Raw genomic sequence first — 26,170 nt, 5'->3', positions numbered from 1 at the left:
ACAGCAAGGACTGCAGTATGCGATGGAAGGAAGGGAGTCACGGGAGAACCAGAACCAGGACTGAGCGGAGCACTGTCGGACCCCGCTGCAGTACAATGAGAGGTTTTCTGAAGGGAGTCTGGTGCTTTAAATGTAACAGGAAAGGGGGAAAGTTGGGTTTCAAGCTCGCTCAACTGTTATTGGAGCACAGAGCAAAGAGGGGCGGGACTTCGGAAGGGTCAGTTGTGCTTTTTGAAGACTTCAGGCAACGTCTTGAAACGGTCGTCTCACATTTCATTCAGCGTGGGAATGTTTTTGATCAGGCAGCACACTGTAGTGAGCCAGCAGGAGAGGAGCACACAGGGGAATTATTCTGAAAGATTGGTTTTGTGACAGCTGCATCGATTCATTTCCTGATTTCATGCAGAATTTGAGTCACATCTGTAACTGCGTGTCGGTGTAGCTGAATCTCTCTCTTGTATCGGTTCATCTTCACACCCTTCCTCGACGAGTAATTAACAAATCAAAAAATCGGACTGAAAGATATCTTAGTTGCAGCGCTGATCTGTGTTTTTGTGCCTTTTTGTCGATGCATGTTTTCATGTTAATGTGTGTAAACAGCATGTCTGCATGTTGCTGCGTGCATACACATGTGAAGCATTATTCACTTTGATCTGCCAGTCACTTTATGTGATCCGATGCAAAGAGGCCGTCGTTGTCCTGTTCAGTTTGAGATGATTGAACGTGATGCCCAGCGGAATATAGTTTAGTTTAACAGTCAAACATCAAAGCTTCATGCGTGATTTTCCAAGTTGAGGTTTCTGCTCGAGCCTCTCGATCCACTCGACGGTCACAACAGCTACGAACATTCACAAGGGCATTTCACACCTTCATCTCGATGATGTGCGTTGAGCCGTGACTGCTAAATATTCACATTTGCCGTCAGTATTGTGACACTTGGAGTGGGAGTACGAGTGCTAATGAAACCTGTCTGGTTAACACCACCTGAAGCCTTTTCTTTAAGTAGGTGGAAGACGTGGACCTACTCCATCGATGCATTCCTGAGCAGATACTGTGCACTCCTGGCCTTCTGAAAGCCCGGCGAGGTTCATCTTACTATAAACTCCCTTTGATTCCTCTGGCCAGCCTAAGCCTTAAATTAGACACTTATTTTGCCTAAAGGATTAGACTACTAAGCCTTTTAGTGGTAAGCTGGTCACATGAAAATCTAACTTCGGGTTTGCATAGACAAGAAAACCTTGCACCTCCTTCGGGGATTTTCCTCTCTTGAACTCTTGAGACTCCTCCCATGTCATTCCTGACTTGGCAGCGCACGCATGCATCAGTGGCCATGTGGATTTCCCTGTGCAGGGCTGTGGCTATCTGCAGGGTTTTGGCGAACTCCTGTCTCGCAGGATCTTTGTGTAAGCCTTCTCACTCTCCGGAGTGTGTTGGCCCCGGTGGATGTGTGTCTTTTTCCCCCTTTTTGTTGGCGGAGATATGAGGGAATCACAGATTGTCTGTTCTGTTTACAGAGTTCCCTGAGAGCTGCGTTGGGGGATGAAAAACAGGATGAAATGTAAAGAGACGACACTGAAGTGAAGACATCCGACCACCGAGGTAAGAGACGTGTCCGCAGCTTTGTGCACTTTGGCGTGCTTTTCTGCTAAGTCACTCATTCCTGTGAACTTAATTAACTGTGAACCAGTGGGACCAGGGAGTGTGTAGTTACGTTGATACCTCGATACAGGGTCACCAAGTCAAAAGACTGGAGGTGGGTCTTATTTCTCCATGCTGGGACACCGTGTCTCATTTCCACAGGTGCAGACATCAGATCCTGTATGTATAGTACATCTGAGCTGTACAACACGTATGTTCAGCTCGCTCACGTTTATCAGCCTCCCATGCTTCTCGATGGTCCGTTGGAAAATGAGCCAAAAACACCAAAAAGGCTGCAGCTTTTATATTCCTCTTCTTTCCAGATGTGTGAGGCATCATACATGGACAGCAGGCTTCATGTGCTGTACCGGCCTTCATTTACAAATCAAATTGCACGTCAGAAAAACTTTGCATTCTTCTCATACTGCGTGAATTTTGAGGCATATAACCACGACACCCTTTTGAATACGGGTCATCGAACCCATCTCACTTTGAATACTCTGAAATAACAACCTGTATGATATGTTCTCTGAACCCTCCGTCGCCTCTGTGCAGCAGGTGATAATAAACAAGTCCATGCACTCTCATGTGCTGAGAAATCACTCGGGGCTGACAGGGCAGTAAATGGACACACTGGGACAGATTTTTGGGGGGTTCTTTATGTCCGCGGGCGGCGGGCCAGCGCAGTGTAGCATCGCACAGTTCGCAGACTCCAATCTGCAGCAGTCAGCGCTCCTCCTCCTCCTCAGCAGCGCTTTTCTTCAAGAGTGTCGAACGTGCACTTCTTCCCTCTCGTCATCACCGCTATCCAGAAGCAGAAACACGCTGAGCCTCAGTGACGGCTCACACCGGCGCTCACGTTCACTTAGGATTCTTTTTCGTGTTTCATTTTCATGATTTTCACGAGTACTACAGCGCTGATGGAGCAGTTATTGTTAGTGTTGTTGTTTGATAGCAGTTTATTGATCTCAACGCAGTATTAAATTGCAGTATTAGTTAAAAAACGACAACTTTATATCTGCAACCAGCTTTTGTTGGCTGAGAAGGAAGAAGCAGTTAATAATACAAGGAGGATAAACTTCATTTGTATTGCACCTTTTCAAAGCAAGTGCTGACAGTAACTCATGTTCACAACCTGCATCTACAACCTGAAAGTGAGAAGAGCAACATATGAGGTGTTGATTAAATGTGTATCTGATGCATTGACATAACAGCGGTAGATAGACGCATTAACCTCACCTTGTTTTTATGAACTACTTCAGCTCAGAATTCAGAAGCACGAGTTGATACGCTGTAGTGAGGGACATGATGTGTGGGAGATTGTGACAACAGAAAACGATTAGATATTGCTTTGCTCTCTCTTTGGTCGAGTGGGGTTTCACTTTAGGCCTGCGGCACAAATGCAAATGTGCAGTACCGTTGAGCTGTCGCCGTTTCAAACCTGCCTCCTCACAGGGAGTTGGAACCCTCCTCTGTGCAGAGATGCTTGCGGGTATCGTCGCAGAGCCACGGTTGCAGCCTCACAGCGTTCACATTAATCATCTGACAGAATCTGTGAGTTTAACCAGTGAAAGTGACGCTCAGATGTGGCTAAAAATGATTGTTTCGTAAGTTGGTCTTATAAAATAACGAGATCCCGAAACAGAACCTCGCTCCAGATATAGTTTTTGTTGTTGTGGCGTGCTAAAACAACTTTAGCATTAGCATTTAGCCTACCTTTTTACGGGGCTGGTACGTGAATCAAAACAAAGTGGCTCCTGTCGGAGGAATCGGAGGCGAGCGTCGATGCTGCACGTCCCGCCCTCGTGCTTCTCAGGTGGCACAGAGGACGAGCCGAGCCGCTCCCTGCCCATCTGTCATGGCCATCAGGGGAATCACTGTTCCCGCTCTGGCGCACACGCACACACACACAAACACACACGCACACACACATGCACACACTCACACTCGTAAACACAGACGAGTACACACCTGGGCACACATTCACAAACATGCACACACATAATCAAACGGACAAATATGTACAAACATCCACGTGCATGCAGACAAATACATCCACATGCACGCGGACAAACACACACACACACACACACACACACACACACACACACACACACACACACTCACACACACAGTCTAAATACATTTGAATTCTTACACAGATAATCTGCTGACATTTATCTCCGAGCAGGGAGCCCTGTAAAGCTGGACGGGCAGACTGTGAGTGGGCTCGGAGCCAGCGGTTGAATTACTTTTATTTGTCCGACGGTCTGACTCGCCACCTGGTCGGGTAATCCCAGCGCACGCGTTTGGACAGCCCCCCCCCCCCCCTCGTACTAAACCTCAATTTCATTTTCGAGTGAATTGAATTTCTCAGATGGCCATTCGAGCCCTGCCCGGCACTAACCGGTGGAAGTCAGCTTTATGGCCGTTAATGCCGAGCAGAAGAGAGACGCCGTGACATTTAAAATGAAACCATTACAGATGGATGTGCTGGCAAGCTGTCGCTGTATTAATGCGGCCTCCTCTCCTGTCAGTGACATTTGAATAAGCATTTTTTATTCTTGGTAATCAATGAGCTAACTTAATAACCTGCCTCCAGGCTCTTGGATGTCTAGACAGAATATTGTTTTTCTTTTACTCTGCAAAGGAAGCCAGGGATTAATTTAGAAAGACAATTACCCAGCATGCTGCTAAATGACATTTCCAGGGAAGGAGGAAGCAATAACTGCAAAACGACTCTGGAAAAAAATAGCAGGTTGAATTAGTTTGTGTGTCTGCGGCTTCATTTGATGCTCGTGTTATTAATGCTGCGACAGGCGGCTCTACCTGCGTGGCGGTCGGAAGGCTCAGCTGGGCCGGAGGCGCTGCGGTGCGTGCGTCTGTAATCGTTGTGCCGGATAAACACGGTGCAGCTCTAATGTCAGGTTGCAGCGTTGCAGAGAGAGAGTGGGTGGTATTTTATGAACCCCGTGCGGTTTCCTGGACAGCTCTCTCATTCACTGAGAGGAAGTGTTTTTTTTTTTTTGCCTCCTCTTCTGCATCTCTCTGTTGATACTCGGCTCTCTGTTTTGGGGTTTTGGGGTTTTGGGGTTTAGAAGCACGGCTCAAGCGGAAAATGTAAAACAGCACAGCTGTCAGAGAGCAGAGAGTGTTCCTGGGTAACGACCGCCTACCTCTCAGAGCCGTGCTCCTGCTTTAATTGGAGCTGATTGGTGCTGCAGAGTGCAAACGTAGAAGCTCAAGTATTAATGATGTTTCCAAAGTCTGTCAATTTCAAGCTTTTATCTGTGTGTACTGCGGGTAATCCACATCCACAACTTGTTGAACTCTGTTGATTGGCTGATTCTATAATTGATAAAGAACATGCAAGTTTAAGTGCGTCCTTGTGCATTTTGCTAGTAGAGTACAAGATACAAAAACAGCCTGCTGATGTAGGCGAATTAATCAGATTTAATTTTCAATGACCTCCATTACCTATGGAAAGGGGTCCGCACAGCTTGCCCGGGGACGCTGTCTGTGGGAGGAGCCCCTCATGGGACCTGGACTCTGTAGATTTAGCCTCTTTATTTCTTCTCAAAGTGCAGCAGAAGCTCCACTGTTTGGAAGATTTTTTTTTAAAAACCCACAATGTTTCCAAAATCAATGAGTTATCCATACACGCGTGATCTCAATATTAACCAAAACAATCGTAATTATGACTTTTACCAAAATTGAGCAGCAAACGTGTGGTCCAAAATAGAACTGGACCAAAGTTGGACTCTGGCAGGATATTTATTAGCTGAACTTTGACTCTCAGAAGCACAAACTGTGTGAAATCACATCATTGGCACGTCTGCACTGACACTTCTTGTTACTTATTTGACAGCGTGATGCATCAGCGCTGATCTGTCTGTTGTAAACCACACTCGGTTGATAATATCTGAGGAAGCGTACAGTTCTACGTTTGTGTTAAGCTAACGGAAAGAATCAGCAAACTGCAAAACCATCGATGTGTTCAAGCCGTCATGAATTCACGGGTCTCAGTGCACACAACAGAAATAAGAAGTCATGTTCCCTTCCAACCCTTCATTGCTTTTAAATGTGCAGCAGGCTGTACTTCTGTTCTACAGAGCTGACTTTCCTCTTCTGAAGCGTCTCTCTCGTGCTGTGAGGTTCAGGTGGACTTCAGGCTGAGTTCAGACGTCAGAGGCGACATTGATGCATCGATTGCAGGGTCCGGCGTGAAAAAACAAAACAAAGCAATTTTCTGTCTGAGTGTCTGGACTCGTGCTCCATAACCTGTGATCACACCTCAGCTTTATGCAACGTGAATGTAACTTCGTGTTCCACATGTCTCCCTCTGAGTCGCTGGCCGGTGCAGAGGCTGCTGTCAGACGTCAGGTGTCGGGGGGTGAAACAGATATGATTGTATCGAGTGCTATCCAGTTTCAGAAGAACAATGAATAACGTCTTTGAGCAAACCAGACTGGACACATTGTTCTAAGTTCACAGGCTTCACCGGGGGGGGGGGGGGTCCCGTTTCCTGACAGGAACATTTTAGTCGTTCTCTGCACAGACAAAATATTTTCTTATCCCTTATCGAGATGGAGATAGCAGGGTGTTTACATGAAGGCTTTATCATGGGACAGTATTTTGAATAGAATCAAAGAGACGTTAAGCCGCTACCCGCTCTCGGTGTTAGCAGTTACGTTTCTGTGCTTTCAACCTTTGGGTGGCAGTTACACGTGTCAGGGGATTGTGTAATTGTAGTTTTATAGACTAAGCGTTCGGGTCGGGTGGCCGCCGTCAGCCCAACAACCGGCCGATTGCCGATATATTAGCTTAGGAAATACACAACTAGTCAAAATAAAAAGAGGAGATAAGAACAGCATACACGAATTACAAACAGGTACAAATCCTGATCCAGGCTCAAAGGAAGTGTCGCTGACTGTTGGTGACAGACGGGACGTGGATATCGGGTCAGATGCTTTGTTGTAGTTTTAAACAAACTTCCTGGTGAGGACGGCCTCCCTTTGTTGTGAAACTGATTAACCATTCACCAAAGCACTGAAGTGGGTGAGCGCTTTCATCCGACAGCCACCAAATCTTTTTGATACATTATTTGTGACGCGTCCTCCCGCTCCGGATTATTAAACATGCAGTTGCAGATGAAAAAGAATCAATAATATTTGCACTTTAATGGCATTGGACTATAGCTGCTGGAGAACCCAAACTGTTGACGTGACGAGTCCCTTTATGTGGCCGGTCGTGTGAACGGGCCCGCTGAATCCTTCTTTTCTCTCTCTGCAAGATGTAATGCTGAATGCATTAATACGGTTACATTTCAGTAAGTCACGCTGGTGTGGAGCAGTTCTGTGTACGTTCATCCCAGCTGTGTTTACGCTCAACGCGCTGAAGATCTTGTAGTTAAAAGGGCCACATTCTTGCATTACATTTTGTCCCTCGTTCCCTCCCCTATGCCTCATCTTTCCCAAAGGTGGTGTCAGTGGAGGCAGGGAGTGAGATGAACACAAGTTCCTGCACAAACAGTCCCCGCCCCATTATATATAGATATATATTATATACAGCCCGGTCTCCCACTGCGCCGCCATTCAACACAGGTTCAAAGTACTCGACCACGGCGACCGTCTTTTCTTGTTTCAATAATGCCCTGGCTGTGTTTGCTCTCATTCTCGCCTCAGCCGTATGGGATTAGAGATAAAGATACCATGTATGGCCCAGACTTAAGACCACACGGGGTCTTCTACCTCTCGCTAAGGACAGAACAGGCTGAGCTGGTTTACAGGTTTAATGAGTAACGCATCGGTGCGGGTAAGACACGCTGTACAGCAACGGTATGTCTTGGTGAGGGAGGAAGTGGTACATTTTGATGCTCTGAGGGGGAACATGCAGGAACATGCTGGCTCACGTAGTTACAAACTGGGCATATAGCAGCACGTATGTGTCTGTGTTGAGTTGGATCTGATGGAGTGCCCTCCGGCGGGCAATATCTCCAAGCAGAGGTGTTCATTTCAAATCTCCCTTCAGCCCAAGAAAGGTTCTCTTTGTGGCCATGTGCAGCTCTCTGAGACTCCAAACTCACGCCAGTGTATCTTTAGGCAGCGTGTTTATTTCGTCCAAGTTGCAAAGCTCTGGATCCACTGAACATTTCCATGATTAAGAGCTTCTCCTAGACGGTCCAAGACACAGAAATAGAAAAGACACACAGACATCTAGAGGGGGAAAAGCTGGGCAGAAATGGCCGGAGACTGGTGGGCAGCGTTAACCAGTTTAGAGAAGGGCATTCCAGCTCTTTTGTTGTCGGGCCACAACTATTCCAGTCCTCCTACTCCTTGTACCACACAAACGAAGTGAACTTTGGAGGACTCCAATAAAGGCAAGAGAAGAGGCGAGAGCATGAAAAGCGCCCGGGGTTAGGAAGGTTTGCCTCGCTACACACAGTGGGCGCTCTCTTCGGCTCTCCACGCGGTCTCGACTGTTAGTTCCACTACGACACTGAGTGCGGTCTGGTTTGAGTTTTACGCAGGCATGTGGAAGGCTGCCGGGGAGGGGCTTGGACCTCTTTACATGCACGCTGTTAAAGACGCACAAGGGAAGAAAGGGGGTCGTTTAAACCTGGAGCATTTATTAAAGTTTGTTTTTTACATATATGCGTTCACACTGAAACCACGTCTCCGTGCAGACAGGTGAGCGCATACACAAGCATGTGCAATATATAACGTTTTCCAGCTGTTAGGTACAGAGGGGAGGGGCACAGGAATGCATCAGCCCACCTTTTGTACTGTATTTGGATGAGTTCCAGATCAGTTACCCGCGTTCTGCACCTTCTCATTAAGAGAAGGTAATTCTATAAGGTATCGGGCCGGTTTCAACTTGCCACAGTTAGAACCATATTGGGAAGTTTCCCTCCACCCCTGTGGGCAGAGGTCTAGTAGACTTACATTGTGTAATAAAGTTTGATCACATGCACGCCTTTTTCTGGGGGGGTGGGGGTTGTCAGCATGAGTGATTAATAATATCTGAGCGATACAGATGCCAGATGAGATGACTGATATCGTCGTACATATTAGTCCCAAATGACTGGATGTCTCACTCTCATTTTAATGATTCTCGCTGCCTCTTCTCACTGGCAGTAATTTGTGCCTTGATGTTCTTTTCTTTTTGTTGTCGGCGTTTGATCTCGCTCTACACTGCCAGCTGAAGTGTTGTCTCTATTACTAAATTGCCCGTGTGCCTTTCGGCAAAGCACCGAGTGTGTGGAACCTCAGCCAAGTCTGTCAAAGTTACTTTCGCTGAAGTTTGTGCCCGTGTGGTTTGACACACTTTTCTCAACTCTGACTCTATTTTCCCCATTTGTGACTAATGGGTCCAGTATTGAGCCAACCTCACACACCAGATGGCACGCTTACACAGAACCGTTTGAGGAGCCATCTTTTTTGCATAAGCAACTTTCAAAGAAATAATTGGATGAACCATCTGTCAATCAAACTCTTGCAGAAGCCGGTCGGGAGAAGAGTGAAGACGTCTTTCTCATCTAGAAAAAGCCTTCAGTGTCAAAACAACTCTCCAGCTCTGATTTAACTGATGCTAATGCAGCTTCAAACAACTCAGCCACTCCCGTAGCAACTCACAGTTGAGAATAAATACTGAAATGACCCTTTAAGTTATTGTATATTGAAGTTATTTTGCATTGTTAAACGTTACACATTCCAATTAGTAACGCGTGGTTTGTGCTGTTCAGACATAGCGCTCTACAGAACATGCAGACTCAGCTTTGATCTTTTGATCGGTATACTTTCTCATTCTGAGCAGGGCTGCTGAGTTCATATCAATCCAGTGTCCGTGACGTTCCTGTCACCTTACCCTTGTCTGTGTGGTTCTAGCTGATAGAATTGACATTTGGCTGTTCCTTTTTTTGGCTGCACAGCTCAGTGTTGACTCTTGAATGTGAACAAGTTTGTCTTTAAGCTGAAGAACAGAGAGGGAAGACCAGTTTTGATGTAACCCAGAGACAAATCTCAAGCAGTGAGGTGAGCTCCTGACTTTGACAGCAGCCACGGTGCTTTCACTGGGGTCTTTTTCCTGCTCGTTATACTCGTCGGTATTATACCACGCCACTAAGTACGATCAATAACGGTTACTTGATATGCTACGTAAGTTGTATAAAAATTCACCCCTTGTAAAGGTTTGTATCAGGCCGTAAACATGTTATAATTCTGTGTTAAAGTTGCACATTTTAACATAGAGGTCTACGGGGATTGACTCACTTTTGGAGCCTCGAGTGGTCATTTGAAGAACTGCACTTGTTGGCACTTCTGCGTTGGCTTCATTTTTTAGCACCCGAGGCTGCCGCTTGGTTGTACTTCGTCACTTGCTCTCACCAAATGCAAAAACTAATTTTCAACGTATCAGTGTCTTTCTACAGGCGACTCAGCTGTTTGTTTTTTTGTCCAGCACTCAAAGATTTTCAGTTTAAACTTTCATAAAGGGCTCAGAAACTCATCAAATATTCTAATTTAAGTGACTGAGACCAGTGACTTAACCGTCCAGAATCATTGGAATAATGTAATTCTCCCTTAAATGTAATACATACAGTCTTTGTGAGTTCCTGGTTATCCCAGTCTGTTTGTGTGTGTCCCAGTCTGTGTAAATCACTCGCCATATTATAACTCTATATGCGTGTCCTTGTCTGTTTGTAACCCGTTAATGTGTTTGTGTCCTTATGTGGTGTCACCCAATGTGTCCCTGTTTGTCCTTGTCTGTGTGAGTCCATTTATGTATATGTGTGTGTGTCTCCATACACTCATGCATGCAGCAGTGGGAGACGACTGCAGAGGCATGCCTGGGGATGTGGTCAGGAGAGGCATGTATTTTGTGGAACATACTGTACTAAGCTGCGCCGCTGCAGCAGTGAAGGTGCTATAAATAGAATGTGCTGATAAAGAGGAAGAAAGAAAGAGGGAAAAAGGGGGCTCGGTGTGAAACCGACTCACCGAGCCGGTTCCTGTTTGAACACTCAGCCAGCGGAGAAAGGATCCCTGCAAGTCCAGGCTGAGCTAAATACCAACACTAAGGTACATGACAGGCATACAAACAATACTTAGAAGGAGCAGTAATCCCAGATGTTTGTGTCTGTATTGAGGGGGAGGGGTTTTGCGTGTCAAGACTTGATGCCTTTCTGATTTTCATAAAGGGAAGTTAAATGCGATAACTGCAACCAAATCTGGATGTCTGCTGGAGAATCGTCTGTCTACAAATTCAGTTTGTCAATGTGTCCGAACAAACGGTAATGAATTAGTGTTAGAACGAGTAAAGTACAAGCTTGAAGGTGACTGTGGTTCATTGTGAATCCATCGACCGTGGAAAACCTTCCTAAAGCCAACATGCATGGAGACGTTTTAAAAATAGAAAAGACGGGACTGATCTGAGTTCAGTTAGACCTGAGGTTGATTAGACCGCATCCAAACATGTGGTCGAATCCAAACAGATTCAAATAGCACCAGCATGATGCTCCGTCAATTAACAAGCAGCAGCTGTTGAAAAGAACAGCAATGCATGTGTTTGTGTTTTTCCTGCACTGTACAGTTCACACAGTCTCACCTCCAAACACACAGTCTTCTCCTGGTGACTAGAGCTGATGACTTATATTCTGAAGCTGCGCCCGCCTTGTGGTTTCTGACCACAGGTGACTATGATCACTATCAGGCGTGTAGAAGTCGAGTAAAGTCTGTTTTATTTATATATATATATCCTGAGATCACAAATTGTTACCGTCTACCTTTTAAATGTGTCGCCTCTTTTCTCCTTAGACCGTTCAGAAAACATGCTTTTAAAGAATACCACCAAACAAACAGGATCAGTGCTGTATGTAGCCTCTACAGCTGCTGAAAGCTGCCCAGTGAATACACAAGTTTTCTGGTGGCCGCGAAAGAAAACAAGAGAAACGTGTTAACCCCGCGGTGGATGACTCATTCTCAGGATGAGGAGGTTTGTAGGTTTCTCAAACAAATTGTTTGCCCTCTGATCCGACGGGGTATAATGGGACTCACATGGACGGATGGAGGCAGGCAGCGGTGTTTGCTTAGCCTCAGATAAAGGTGAAATGCATACAGATGGGAGGAGAGAACCGCGGCCGCCTCGCTAGCAGACCAGCAACCTTCCTCTCCTTATTATGGCACGAAAAAGCGCTGCGAGGTTTTTTAGGCCTTCAGTACAGTATGTGTCAAAGTCCTGGATCCTTCAAAAACCTCTTGTGCTTATTATGTGCCTATTAAACATAATTAACTCCTCTAAGGTGGTGATCAGTAAGTAGAAGTATCAATTTGTAAAACACAGATGTAAAGCAAGTTACACTCCACTTCTTCCGTTCTGACCTTTCACAATAAAAGCCCCAGGTGTATACACTGTGCATCTGTATCCAGAGGAAACTCAAATTCAGTATTTTGTATTATAAAGAGTATTTCGCCAAAAGGAAGCTCAATGGACACACAACAAAAAAAGGCACTGCCACAATGGCAACACATCATCCATACAATAAATACAACGGTGCGACCAGATGGCTCACGCCGTTAAAGTGCCACGTTAAAGTGCATGTGCTCGTTTACCCAACCGGTGAAGCATTCAGAATGCGGACCGCTTCAGGGTTAGTGCTGTTGGGGTCTTGATACTGCGTGGTCTGGATGTGGTCTGGCTCAGAGAAGGTGGGAAGTTCAAGTCTGCGTTCCCCTTTTGGTGTGCATCTCTTTTCAAAACGCCTGCACATGCAGCAGAGCGTCAGGGCTCGGCTGACACCCAGCCAACGGCACCGTTTGTTATGACCTTGTTTGTCTTCTATTTTCTGTGTCTTTTCCCGCATGCTTTGTTCTCACGCTCATCCTTTAACCCTGATCTGCCCTCTTCACCCTTTATTCTACCTTGTGCTGTACCTCCATCACTCTCCTTTGAGTATCCTTTAATGCATCTATGCCGCAGCACTCCCTGATACACATTCACATGTGTGCACATCCTGGGATATGATTTTGGCTCCGTGCACACACTGCACCCCCAACGTTCCCATTTGGAATACTCCCGTTCCCCCATTCCCAGAATCCTGTTCCGCCATAGCAACACCAGCATGTCTGCGCACACACACACACACACACACACACACACACTTCATATCCACCACATTCCCTTTTTTCCCCTCCCGCCTCTTTTTTTTTTTTTTTATACCCCAGTTGTGGGCTGTTATTTCTTTTCTTTGTTTACGTCTGCGCCCCCACGCTCACTGTGTTCCTTCAGGAATTTTGGCTCACGTTCAACAATCCTAAATCAACTGCAGGCTGCAGCAGTACCCTGGGCCCCTTCGCTCTGCATCTGTCGCCCCACATGTTGACCCCAAGAAGGTTTTAGCCGACGGTCCGATAGCCCCCCCCCCCTCCTCTCTGTCTCTCCTCCCCTCCCTATCTGTCATTCTCTCACTCTGTTACCTCCTCTTGTCTTCTTATTGTCACTACCTGATGTATTGCCCAACAGTGTTTCAATATCTTTGTGACCCACATTACTCTCAATCTCCCTCAGGGATGATTGATTTTGTAGCCCCCCTCCCCCATTTAAATCTCTTTATCTCTCACTCCTAAGAGTTTTATATATTACATGCAGCTGCATATCGAGACGAGTTATACGTAATAATACCTAAGAAAGCAGCCCAACATCAATTAGTCATCATACTCCCTGATACAGTGTCATAAAAGCATCTTCCAGTTCCCTCTGTGCTGTCAGATTCCTCATATTGTGAGGTCAGTGCTTCATTATTCATCATTCTAAACGAAAGAAATCATAGAAAGAACATATCAAACTTATTTGGTTTAAAGTTTCGGACATCCACAGCCATACTATTTTTTGCGTTTAAGAGGCAAACATCATGTAAAGACCTTTAATATGCTGAGGTCATAAACTATTCAGAAAGCAGCTTGCGCTGGTTTTGTGTCGTACATACGTGCACATCACTTTACATTCGTCAGCCTCACTCTAACTTTGTCTCTATTTTCTCTGGCGCTGATCCCTGCTCCGCCTTCTTAAAGAGAGAGGAATTAGTTCTACAGATGTTGTCTATCCCGGGGCTCGAACCGTAGTCTCCTCTATCCCCTCGTGACTCAACCGCCTTTTTCTTTTTACCTCTGCATGACCCTCCGTTCTCATTTGCTCATTTATCTCCAATGAAATGCTGCGGGGATGACGTGTGTTTGTAGGCCAACCGCGGAAGTCAGCATCGCACAGTTTCCTTCAACAGAATGCCAGTGGGATTTATTCTTTCATTGGATTCTGGATTTTCTACAAACGTTTATGATACTTGCATGTTTTGTTCATCAAGATAATCTTCACGAATGATCTCTACATAATCGATGGCTCAACATATGAGCTACATTGTTTGGGCTGGAAGACGTATCTCCAACAGAGAGACACACCTTCAGGCATCTGATCAAAAACGCATAAGAAGAACACCACGTTGAGGGAACCGGAAGTGGCAACATGCTCATTCATTTCCGGGATGATTATTCCTGGTCAATACATCATTCCTGTCTAGCCTTGCACGTGCCGATCAACAAACTGCTTTTAATTGATTTACGGCACCGGCGTGGTGTTGTGCTCTGTCAACACGAGGGCCCCTCCGCTCGGCTTTAATGTGGGTCCATGTACGTAACAATGAGTGTGTGTAGAGCTGCTCGGGACAGCATTCAAGTGTTTTTGCTCTTGTGTGAGATGCTCGGATGACAACCGGCCTGCTGCACATTAGCCCGGTGATTTAGTGAGTTTGGCTGTGGCGCCGCCCCCCCCTTCCACCTCCCCCTCCCCGCCTCGCTCGTTCATTTCATCCCTCCGTTTGGTTGTCCATCGGTCTGGTTCAGATCCCCACATGTGAACACATGTGCAGAGCGGATGTGTTGTCTCTCTCGTGTGCTCCTCTCACAGCTCTTCAGCTCTCTCACCGTCGCGTTGATATTTTTACACGTCTTTTGTGCGTTGTGTCGCTGCAGAGCGTCGCTGTGGCGGTACCTGTAAACACTTTACCATTCACTCTTATCTGCATTTCAAAAGAACATCGGAATTAATCCCCAGGCGCCAAAATGAAGTCAAAGAAACACAAGCGCACAGAGCTTATGATTACCATATTTTCAATGGGGACTCCTGGCGATGCACATGGCTTTTTATGGCTGTGCATTCACTTATCGTTTCTCAAAGGCATCAAACATATTTAGACGGAGAGGGATTGAAAAAACAAGTGCGTTTGGCTTGAAGGGCTTTGGACATCACAAGTTCTTCTGTCAAAGCACGTCTTTTGTTCCAGTGAAGCGATCCTGGTTCCTGTTTTCAGCTGGTAAAGCTGTCCTAATCCGTCCATCAGACCCCTCTTTACCCAGTCAATTTACACTCAATGTAGACTCCGGTGTGTTCATCCTGCCTAAGCCCATCGTGGTCTGTCGGGAAAACCAAACATGTGGAACAGACCTTTGCTAACTTGTTTAGGAATCACATTTTTTTCCGTCATTATTGCATTAGAAGTTATCCTGTTTGATCTGCCGTCTATTCGCCCTTCAGCGCTGCTTGCAGTCGTGTGTTTGTACTTGAGCATCACACACAGTGCCGGTCTGTTTCCAGACCTCTGAACATCCCCTCTTTATTCAAAAAGCTCCGGCGTTGTGCTCATTGACGGCTGTTTCCCTCCAGATAGAGACACAATTAACAAGCCCGGGATGAAGAGTGGGGACATCGTCTTCATCTATGAGAAGGAAAACATAATGGCGACGGGTGTGGATGAGATCAACACAGCTGTGAGGGATGTTTGAAGCTGATTTACAGAAACAGCAGCTCTAAAAGAATCTGTATATTTCTTCATGAGTCAAGAGAACTGTTAGCTACTTATAGCAACCGCTACCAAACATTTCACTCCAGTAGATGTTGAGAACTCTCGTCTCAAACGCAATACAACCCTCACAAGGGAGGTGAAGCCAGCAGTTTATTTGTTTACGTACTAGAATAACAATGCAATGTGCATTCTTTTCTTAATTATCTTTTTTTTCTAACAAAAGAATCAAAGAGAACCGATAAAAGTGTCGATAAGGAACCGAACCAATGAGCAGTAAGAGCAATAAGTACTAATATTGATCAAATCCTACCGATACCCATCCCTACTCTCTACGGAGTTCTCAGCAGAAATCGGCTAACATGAACACAATGAAACAAACTGGCGGTTGAGATTATCACGAGGCAACACAAAGGCCTTTTGACGCTGCAGTGGAAGTATGAGGCATCCGGTCCGTCCGTCTTTTAAGCTGATCTGCGACCTCATATTTCTGCTGTAATGCAGAGTCCTCCAGGGCTGTGGCGGTTGTTTTCTTGTGTCTTTTTGAATAACGGGCTTTATTTTAACATCTCAAATCCTCTGAAAGACACCACAGGACCTGACTCGCTTCAGTTTTTTTGGCTTGGCAACCGTATAATTATTTAATATTCTCAAGCGAATGTACATTCGATATTTATTAAACCTGGGGAAGGCTTCAGTCTGCCGTCATACGCGTAGGCTACCAACAGAGCAGTGTTCTCACAGAGTCCTTCCTCTTGATCACAGAGCTGTCACATCTCCAGTTCTCTGAGCACAAAAGGAAAAAGCATACAGTTACTCACACAAGGTGTGTCTCTCTGTTGGCGGTACGTCTTCCAGCCCAAACAACGTAGCTCATATGTTGAGCCATCAATTATGTATAGCGTCATGGCATCGCGTGTTCTGTAAGATCCAGAGTGCTGGAGGAGCTTATTTCAGTTTTGGATGTTATGAAAACTTGAAGAATGCAGATGTACAGTAGTGAGTGACATCTCTACAGGCTGCTCTGCCTGTTACCGTTCACTGTATCAACACGGCGCTCTGAACGCTCTGGTTTTTAAAAAAAGCAACAGTGGCAGGTGCCGTGTACACAATCTGAGAATTTGGCAGAGCGGCCGCTCGTAGTGCGACGCTCTGCCAGCACCGACACTTTCTCTCCTGCTGCCTGTCAGGCTTCCGTCCATTCCTCCTCTGCCAGATCTCTAATCCACTATTGTTGTGCTCATCTGGTGAGGAGGAGGAGGAACAGAGTTAAAGTTAGTCCAGATCAGCTGGGAGAAATGTGGCTGCTGTGCATCCATCAAGCTGCAACTGAGCTCAGACATGTCTTTCAGCAGCGGGCAGCCGCTGGGAAAAGTGTAAACCAATACTGCTGTGTATTTACTACAGAGTTTATTTACTCTACTCATGTTTAATTTGCAGGGTATTTAATACTAAGTCAGATAGCCCTGTTGAAAACATGTGACAGGAAATGCTCCAGAATCTCAGTGTTTTTATTTCCCGTTGTCAACAAGCAGAGATTCTCACGCCTCTCTCTACCTGGTCTGAACCCCAAAACCCGCCTGAGGGAGTGACATGCATAGCTTTCTTTAAACACTTGACAAAAATGCACTGTTTATCACAGCCAGAAGCTATGACAGCCCACACTATCTTCAGATGTTCATCTTTCTGCCGGTCCTTGAACACATCATGTGTGACGAACGCTTCCATCAGAAAAAGCAACCAAATTAAAGCTTTTAATTGTGATATTTCATCAAAAACACTTCATTCTGAATGTTTCATTTACAATTTTGCCCCAAATAAACCGTTTGCACAAACCAGATCCTTCAAAAAATATTAAATTCTGCCTCAGCGCAGCTGGGAAGCAATCATTGACTCGGCTGAGACCAACAGTCACAAACACTCGACTGAACCGCAGGCTGCTGAACGCAGGAGAGGACAGTCGAGGTTGTAGATAGTTTAATATACAGTATATACAGTATAATCCTAGAGGGCCTCATTAGATATATAATTACTGCATAGTTCACACATTCGACATCCCGTCTTCCCCTACCATCCCCTACCCCGTCTGTGCTCCAGAGTGCAAATCAGACGTCTTGAAGCTATCGTTTGTTTCCAGCCTCCATCAAAGCTGCTGAACCCTTAACGCTGAATCTTTTGCACTTCAGCTCTTAACAGCCGATGTGCTGTCAGTGTCAAATGTCTCATTGGGTTGAGATCTTTTCATGTTGTTTTGGTGATGTTTAATGCAAATCCACAGACTCTAGCACTGTGCTCAAGACTAATTTCCCAAACTGTTGAGCTGTTGTAAATATCTTAAATTGAAATGGCTCAGAATGGTGTTTTCTTCCTGTGCTGTGCCTCTGGAAACCTTTTTCCCAGTACTGACATCAGAGACGGCCTGTGACTGAGTTTACGTGAGCGAACGGGATTCTGTCACTTTCATCATCCTCCATTTCACCTGCTGCCACCTCCTTCATACAGTTAGACATTAAGAGGACACAGCCGGCTGTAACACCATCTGATGAGCAGTCGGCTCGAACACAGACCTCCGCCTGTAGCTTCTCTCTCTCTCTCTCTGTCTGTGTGCGAGGTACAGATCCCCCGGTGTCGCCTCTCCAGCGGGGGACAATGCACTCTCACATCACAGTTCACAGACGAACAGGCAGCGAGGTGCACACCTTTCTTATCTATGTCCTGAGTCTGAGAGACGGAGAGAAGAACACTGACTGTAGTGCACTATCATGTTCAAGTACATAATGTACCGAGCATTAGACACGGTGTACTAGGAACAGCAGGGTGGAATTAAGAGCTGGAGCAAATAAGAGTGTGTCTGCTGCAGAATTCATCTTTTATAACATGTGGAATGAAAAGGTTTATCATCAGACAAACACCATATATTCGTCCGATCGCCCAACCCCAGACTACACTGCAAAAAAAAGGTCCTTTTTTTTAACAAGCCCTATAGATGTACTTTTATTAAAACATGACAAAGATTCTGCATAACACTTATCTCACCTCTTTGGCAGTTGTTTTGGGAATTTTCCAAAAAAGAAATGTCACTGGCAGTGAAACGAGACTAGTCGAGGCAGATTGCAGCAAAACTTGTGGAGCGACACGCGTTTGTCTTGGCAACAGGTTGGAATAATCTCACTCCTTTGGCAGAATGTCTCCGCTAAAAGCTGCACACAAAGGCCAGCCAGGCACCACAGAGACCGTGATTGGTTTGCTTTGTATTTCCTGCTAGTGTTTCCAAGTGCAGACCTTCTCCGTGCCTCTGTATCCGCCTGACTGTGACTGTGAGAGTAGGGTCCTGGTGCTCTGTAGTACCGGTGGCACCTCGACCAGGGTCTGTTGCAGAAGTAAGAAAAACCTTGTAATACTGCAAACCACTAAGAAATCAGACCTGCAGCATCACTGTGCTCCACAGTACATCATGCAGATCCCTCCATCTGTCTAGACATGCATGGTAAATTCACTTTGTTATATAATTCTTTGCCTTCGGACAGAGTCAAACAGGCTAGCTGTCTCCCCACCCCCGATAACGGTATTTATTGTAAGCTAAGCTAACATGTTTTACTTCATAATTACGACAGACGGAGATCAGACCAGACATGTGGCTCTAACACTAGCAGGACGGGGAGGGCTTAGACAGCTGAAAGTGGATGTCATGCACGAGGAATAAACTTTTAATAGTTACACGGTTCTCTGTCTGATATTCAGAGCATTAACAAAGCATCAAACATGTTTATCTGAGCTCCTCTGTGCTTTGTTTACTTAGCATCGGTTAGCTCTCTCCGCCTCTCTGTACTGCACGTATACGACGGTTACAGCCCGAACCAGACAGCGCTGACGAGGAAGCCTCTCCTCTCCGGCTCCCCCTTCGGTTAAACACCGTTAGCTCTGTCAGCATTGTTGCCATTGTTTGCGCTGCTAGTGCAGTTAGCACCGTTAGCTGCTAGGCGCCGGCTCAGCCACCACCTCGTTAAAGAGTGAAGGCAATAGATATATGCTCTGACTTTGGTATTGAGCACCTTTAATGAGAGCTGTGCTTCTTTTGAATGCAAACAAATTGATATTTATACATTTTGAATTAATATTTGTTTCTTTATTTTTACATCACGAATGGTTCACATTCTAATTACACGTGCTGTAGTTCACCGTAAACCCAACAAACCTCTTTCAAAGCCAGGAAGTGATGTAAGCGCTCTCTCTCTCTCTGACTCTCACTCTTTTCTGTCTTTCACTCTACCTCCGTCATGTTTCTTTGCAGTTCACCATTGCTTTCACTCCCTTCATCATCCTCTCTAAGTCAGACTTCGGTTGCTCTGCCACGCTGTTTGCTCTTTGATATTCCTTTTTTATTATTTTCTGCTTGTTAACACTCTAAATTCAGTCTCCCACTTGCCCGTCTCTTCCTCTTTGTAGCTTGATCTGTGGAGAACGTGACGAGGCTAGCGCACACAGAACCTGACAGAGAGAGAGAGCTCATAGGACTTTCATTATATGCCACCGCTGTGTACTTTCATGCAGAATAAAATGAAAAATCGACAGAAGAAAGCAGTGAGTAATAAGATCCCAGAAAACACGCATAGAGATGCCTAGACGTGTGAGTAGATGGAGGTGTGTGTGTGTGTGAGTGTGTGTGTGTGTGTGTGTGTGTTTGTGTTTGTGTGTGTGTTTGTTGTTGTTCCCGGGACAGTGTGACATCTATGTCAACCTGCTGCTATCTGCCAATGAAATGAAAGCTTTGCTTTTTTTGGAATATTTATTTTTCGTTTTTGTGAGACAGTAACATTTCTCTCTATAGCATCTGAAATATTCAAAAGACAAACAGCCCAACAAGACATTTGTGTAAACGACGATTTCATACAACTTCATTTAGTGAAAGAACTATTGCCTTTACATATTCCTTTGCATCTTCATTAAACTAACATATTCCAACATTTATGCATGGTTATTTTGCAGAGGTATACACATTTCTGGGCCTTTTTATTAGCAAAGTTGCATGATGCACGCGTGAACGTGTGAACCTGTTGAAGCGTCTCTCCTCTTGTGTCTGTTTCTGCTGCAGGAGCCAGAAACAGACACAACAATGGACTGTCCCTCAAAATATCGGCCTGCATAGCTGAGTTTTAAAAATGGACGTGTTGCAACTCTTAGTGTGTTTGTCTGAGCGAACACTGGTTTCTACAGAGATATGCTCTCTTGCAATACTTAATCAACGCACTCAAAGCACACTACGTTCTGAAGCTGTTTTTCCTCTTTTGTTGCAGACATTTGAACTCGTATCTGTTCTTTTACTGACAGTAACACATTTAGCTATCTAATGGGTCCTTGACATTCAAATGACGGCGCGGATATTGCTGTGTGTGTGTGTTTTAATGCTCAGTCTGTGTGTATTTTGGTTTATAGTTTCATCTGAGCTGTTTCGTCTTTGCTATCCATGAACCTCTGTTACATCACAGCTCTTTATTGTGCAGTGAATTAAATCGGTGCAGTTGGTTCTTTTAAGATTATTTTGCCATTTTAACATATTTATCTCCAGCTGCTCACATATTGTGATGCATCACAGATAAAGGTCTTGCTGAATATTATAATGGAGCTCGTCGGTGAGTTTCTGGAAGATACCATTCATATTCTGAATCGAGGATTGTTATTGTTAATCATAATGTCGTAACTATCCGAGGTAGACTGACTAAGAGCTACGAGATGTGAAACCACGGTATAAACAAGTCTGTATGATAACAAGCTTTTATTAAGAAACACTTGTTTTATTGCTGATGTCATACTACACTACCTACAATCCTAAAGTGTTATAGCGACGTCTGTGATTGGTGGCTCGTGAGGGTACGTGCTTCATGGTCTGCTCCGGGTTGTCCAACAGGACCGACGTGGCGTTTTGTTGAAAATGTTCTCTAATTTGACAAAATAGTTCAAAGAAATGTGTTTCTGAAAGCATGTGAGGGGAGAAATAAAGTTTTTCGGGAGTTTTCAGATGTTTGAAACTAGAGATTGAGACCATAAACTCATGTTTACAATGTTTACTGAGGTAATAAATCAAGAGAGAAGTAGAGTCATTTTCTCATAGACTTCTATACAACCAGAGGAGTCGCCCCCTGGTGGACACTAGAGAGAATGCACGTTTAAGACACTTCAGCATGGCTTCACTTGACAGAACCGGACGTTTGACGCCTGATACAAAGTCATAGACAGCAGACCCACATGTGACGACATGTGGTGAGTCACATGGTGTCTCAGTGTTCACTGTGACGGCCTGCACAGCCTTGTGTCGCGAATAGACTGAACAGCGGCAGCGTGTGTTGTTATGTGGATGTGCGTGCAAGATATCATACTACATTCCACTGCCTTTATGTAAGGATTGCTGTGATGACGTCGCTTGGGGTAATGCATGTATTTAAATCAAAGGTTAAATGGACTCATTAAATTACAGTCGCTAACGTTTTTAATGCTAAACGCATCATGCGGTGGAATCTGCAGCATCAGCCGGCTCCTCTCATCACGTGTGTTCTGAAGGCACTAACTAAGAGACTCCCTGCAGTGTGCTGGGTTATGTTAATGACATGGCTGCACAATGGAACCGTCTGCTTTAATTATGGAAGAGTGGTGGGCTCACGGCTCCTGCTCCCCTTTCTGCTTCTTTTGATATTCCTTCCTCTTCTCCCACACAGTTCCTTCCTTTTTTGATTTCCCCTCCCCCTGCCCGGTGAGGAGAGGTGGACTAATCCTCTGAATCAAATGTGTCACCTACTCTTAAGCAGGAATGAATAGGCCCTAGATTACCCCCGGACACTAATCGCATTTAGGCTCCACGATGTAGCTTCTGTGCCGGGCTGGAGGGTCCTGAGGCCGGCTGATTTAATGCAGGTCTTGAGCTTTGCTTGGGGCCCAGCTGTCGTCATGCACCTGTTGAGCTTCTTCCTTCCTCTTTTCTGTGGAGGGAAGCTCATAGACATATTCATGGTTTGCAAAGATGGACTCAAGTTTGTTTATAAAACTAAAATAGAGTCAACCAGTGTTACTTAGTAGACGTAACTGCTAAATATACACAGTTGTAGACCAGGAATATAGGTCAAAATACCAAAACCGCTCTGTTACAACTGGGCTGTCACAATAATTATGATATCAACTTATCGTACCACATATCATATGAAACAACAACACGGAGACTCCTTGTCCCATCCAAGATGACAAACTTGACAAAGGTTCTTACCTTTCACAATAAAAGATGTATTTGCCGCTGAGTATTTAGCATTTTCTTGTCATTTATTAGTTGTTCCCCGGGTGTGTAAAGGCCCTCGCATTTTATTTATTACAGCCAGAAATCCATTGCACTTATTGGTTTGCTTGTGTGGTTTTATTTGACAAATTCTTTCCCATTACATTTCCAATCTCTCAATATTCATCTGTCTTTAAAAGGGTTTACTTGCATTATTATGCTTTTATGTTGTCATTATATCAGTGGCGTGAAATCGGCTTAAATTGACAATGATTTAGTTTTTCCCAATTATTTCTGGGACAATAAAAGTAGTCATTGTGACAGGCCCATTTACAACTTGGATATTCTTTTTTATAGCTTTGACTATGATCTTCAGTTATTATAACATTATTCTCATCCAGTGGGATGTATTTTTATCAATGCTGCCATGTTCACAGATCTTATCAATTACTGTAACTTGGTTAGTTCATAACTGAATCTGTAAGTTCAGTCAGCATCATGTCTGGTTTGAGATCAGTTAACGTCTCGCAGCAGTTTACTGGTCCAACTGCTTGTGGATAATAGTAAATAAGACCACCATCTGGGACAAAGACGCATCTGTTCCACAAACCAGCTCAGTGCTGCCAATCTTACCAGCATGTGTGAAATGAAAAATGTAAATCACTGAAAGCCCGTATGTGATGAGGAGACACAAGAATCTATCGGCAGGGCGAGTGTATCGATAATCTTATAGGTAACGCCAATTCAAAGTGCTTTACATTACAGAGTCCTCATAGTCTCTGTACTGTGGAGTGAAACAAGATCACAATGTTTCAATTACGTTTGATTTGACATACTTAATAATGTCTTCAGTTAGTGTGGGACCCGATAGTTTAGTGGCTTAGTCATGAGGTCCTTTCTGTGACTTGAGGATATTGTTTACATCGTGGTATTTGGTCGCTGATGCTGGAACCCAGACTAGTTTTATTTTCACAAGGCATCGGGGAATTGCCCTAGAAAATAAATGGAAATGATGCTACATTCCTTTTATTTTGAGAAATCCCAAATGTGTAAGACAAATTAGACTAACCTGTTTTTCATTATGGACATTTTTCAAATTTGAGTATATCTGCTCCGACGAACCCATAAAACCCCCCGAAATGTTGTTCCATATTTTAAGTCCTAACTGTGTGCCTCCCTCCATCTCATGCTCATACACACAGACAAGTATCTCTAGAGCACCAGCTTCCCCCCCCCCCCCCCCGTGTCTCTGACTCGCTTTCCCTACACATATCTCATGCAAATGCAGCGTCGAGGGCTCCGGAGCAAAGCTATTTGCAGCTTGACCAACAGTAAATTTTCATTTTGACAAGCCCTGTTGCATTGTCTTCTCCCTGTTAGCCATGCCCCCCCCCCCCCCCCCCCACCCCTCCCCCCCAGCTGTCTCCTTGAACCATCCAACTGTGCGGCCTCTCATCAACGAGGCCTTGTGTCTCTCTGACTTCCAGTCTCAGGATCTTTCTATAGTCGTCATCGCTCCCCTTATTGCTATCCTCCTCCCGAGTGCTGTGCATGTTATGAGCGCCTCCAGTCTTCAGTGAATCCCGTCTTTCACCGGGATAAAACGACCGCCCTTGGAGTGACCATGATGTCACCCACCTCCCACCCCTTCCTCCCTCTCTGCCCCAACCCGAATAGATTGAGACACAGATGGCCTGAAGGACGTTTACTGGTGTGTGTGTGTGCGTGTGTGTGTGTGTGTGTGTGTGAGGGTCTGGGCATGCAAACCAATGTATGTGTGAATAAACGTTTTTATCCACAGTTACACTCGGTGCACGTGGTTTGAGAATTGATTCCTGATGTTATTAGCTGAATGTCAAGCTTTATGGGCAGAGACAAAGAATGCATTCTACAACTTCCCACAACTGTTATTGAACCGCATTAAACAGCTAAAACACCACGAAGGAACACGTTTTTTCTTCCATTGATTCCAGATGGGCACTGCAGATTCTCCAACGGGAATGTTTACGTGTTTGTACTGCCGCCCATCGTGTTGCATGGATGACGATACTTTTACTGGCAAGATGACGTCCAATTTTAACCAACACTTGAAAGTGCATCCCGATATACAGACATTTTAATGTGGCACAAAAAGATTAGGTTTGGCTTGGTTTCATTATTCAAACAACATGCACATCATACAAATGAACCTACAGTTCTTCTACAATTACAACGATAGTGGCCGAAGTGAATTGTTTATGAAGTGTCACCTCATGTGTGGGGTGAGTTGTAACAGATAGAGGGTTAGTTGTTGCTAGAAAAGTCTGTTTGAACACAAATAATTCAATTCCATTCTTTGTATAGACTATAGGCGTATCTGCTGGGTCTTTCCACATATATCATGGATGGATAGGTATCCTTCCAGCTCTACTTTCTACCTATTGGTCCATCATGGAGGGATGTAGATACGTAGAGTATATATACCAAAATATGAACAAGAGGTGTGTCAAACATTTATAAACTTCCAATGTTAATGATGAATAGTTGGTTCATCTTGTAAGGCTTATATGATATATAATACCTCTCATATACATGACACAGATTGCATACCACTCTCTTTAATCCAACAGTTGACTTCTTTTCTCTGTTGTCGTCTCGTTCTCGCTCTCTCTCGTCACGTTTGTGATCCTCCAGGCCGCTTGCTGCCACTGATACCCATTAATGCTATTTCCTCTTTTGCCATTGGTCCCTGCGGGTATGTCGAGGTTCTCTCTTCTTCCAGATAAGTTCAAAAGGGGCATCGGATGTTGGATCTAATTTACTACTTATTTTGACTCGGTGAGACCGGTCAAGGCTAAGTGTAATGGAAGGGGGAGATGGTGTGAAGGTGGCGATGAGTAGGATTGGGAAATTTACTGCCGCCACAGAGCCGTGTTTTCATGTGAATTCTGCGAAGCCACTGACGGGGGATCTGCTTTATGCCAAGCCACTGCAGATTGGTTTGAGCCCTTTCCCACAGACAAGCCACAAGAATACCCACAATGCAACGTGCTCATGCAAAGTAGACGAGGGGAATCTTGGCTGACATTGTTTCTGAAATTACATAAATTCCTCCTCCACCCAACCTAAATTATGATTTGATCAAAACCATCGCAGTGTACACTACACATATGGTCTCTCATGCTTTGACTTCTCAAGACTATCCCACTTTGAAACATTGCATTAAGAGAGCACCTCAACGTGTTCCTGGAGGCAACCTGCCTGCCAATCTCATGGTTGATGATGATGTGTTTTGCTGAAACTGCAGGTGTAATTGGGGCCTTTGTATGCAGAGATGATGCATTGCACCCCCAGAGCTAGAACTCTTTGTGCCATGCCATGTTTAGCCTTGCATCGCTCGGTCTGCATCGTCAGAAGATCTTTTTTCCCTGAGGGCGGAACAGCGAGGC

General features: G+C 45.0%; 1 protein-coding gene across 7 annotated transcripts in view; it reads left to right on the top strand.

The window, feature by feature from the left end:
- Window positions 1-26,170, top strand: part of LOC142952098 (thyroid hormone receptor alpha-B) — a 118,477-nt gene that overhangs the window by 15,897 nt on the left and 76,410 nt on the right. For 4 of the 7 annotated variants that reach the window (XM_076094107.1, XM_076094109.1, XM_076094108.1 and 1 more), the window contains exon 2: window positions 1,515-1,599. The exons of the other annotated variants lie outside the window; for them this stretch is intronic. The gene's annotated coding sequence lies outside the window, so the exon portion shown is untranslated. The remainder of the gene's footprint in view (window positions 1-1,514; window positions 1,600-26,170) is intronic. 7 annotated transcript variants of the gene reach the window in all.

This window comes from Anarhichas minor, unplaced genomic scaffold (assembly GCF_050575085.1).
Source record: "Anarhichas minor isolate MPS153535 unplaced genomic scaffold, ASM5057508v1 ptg000017l, whole genome shotgun sequence".
Taxonomy (NCBI): domain Eukaryota; kingdom Metazoa; phylum Chordata; class Actinopteri; order Perciformes; family Anarhichadidae; genus Anarhichas; species Anarhichas minor.
The sequence above is the reverse complement of the archived record's forward strand: the minus strand, read 5'-3'. Positions and strand labels throughout refer to the sequence as shown.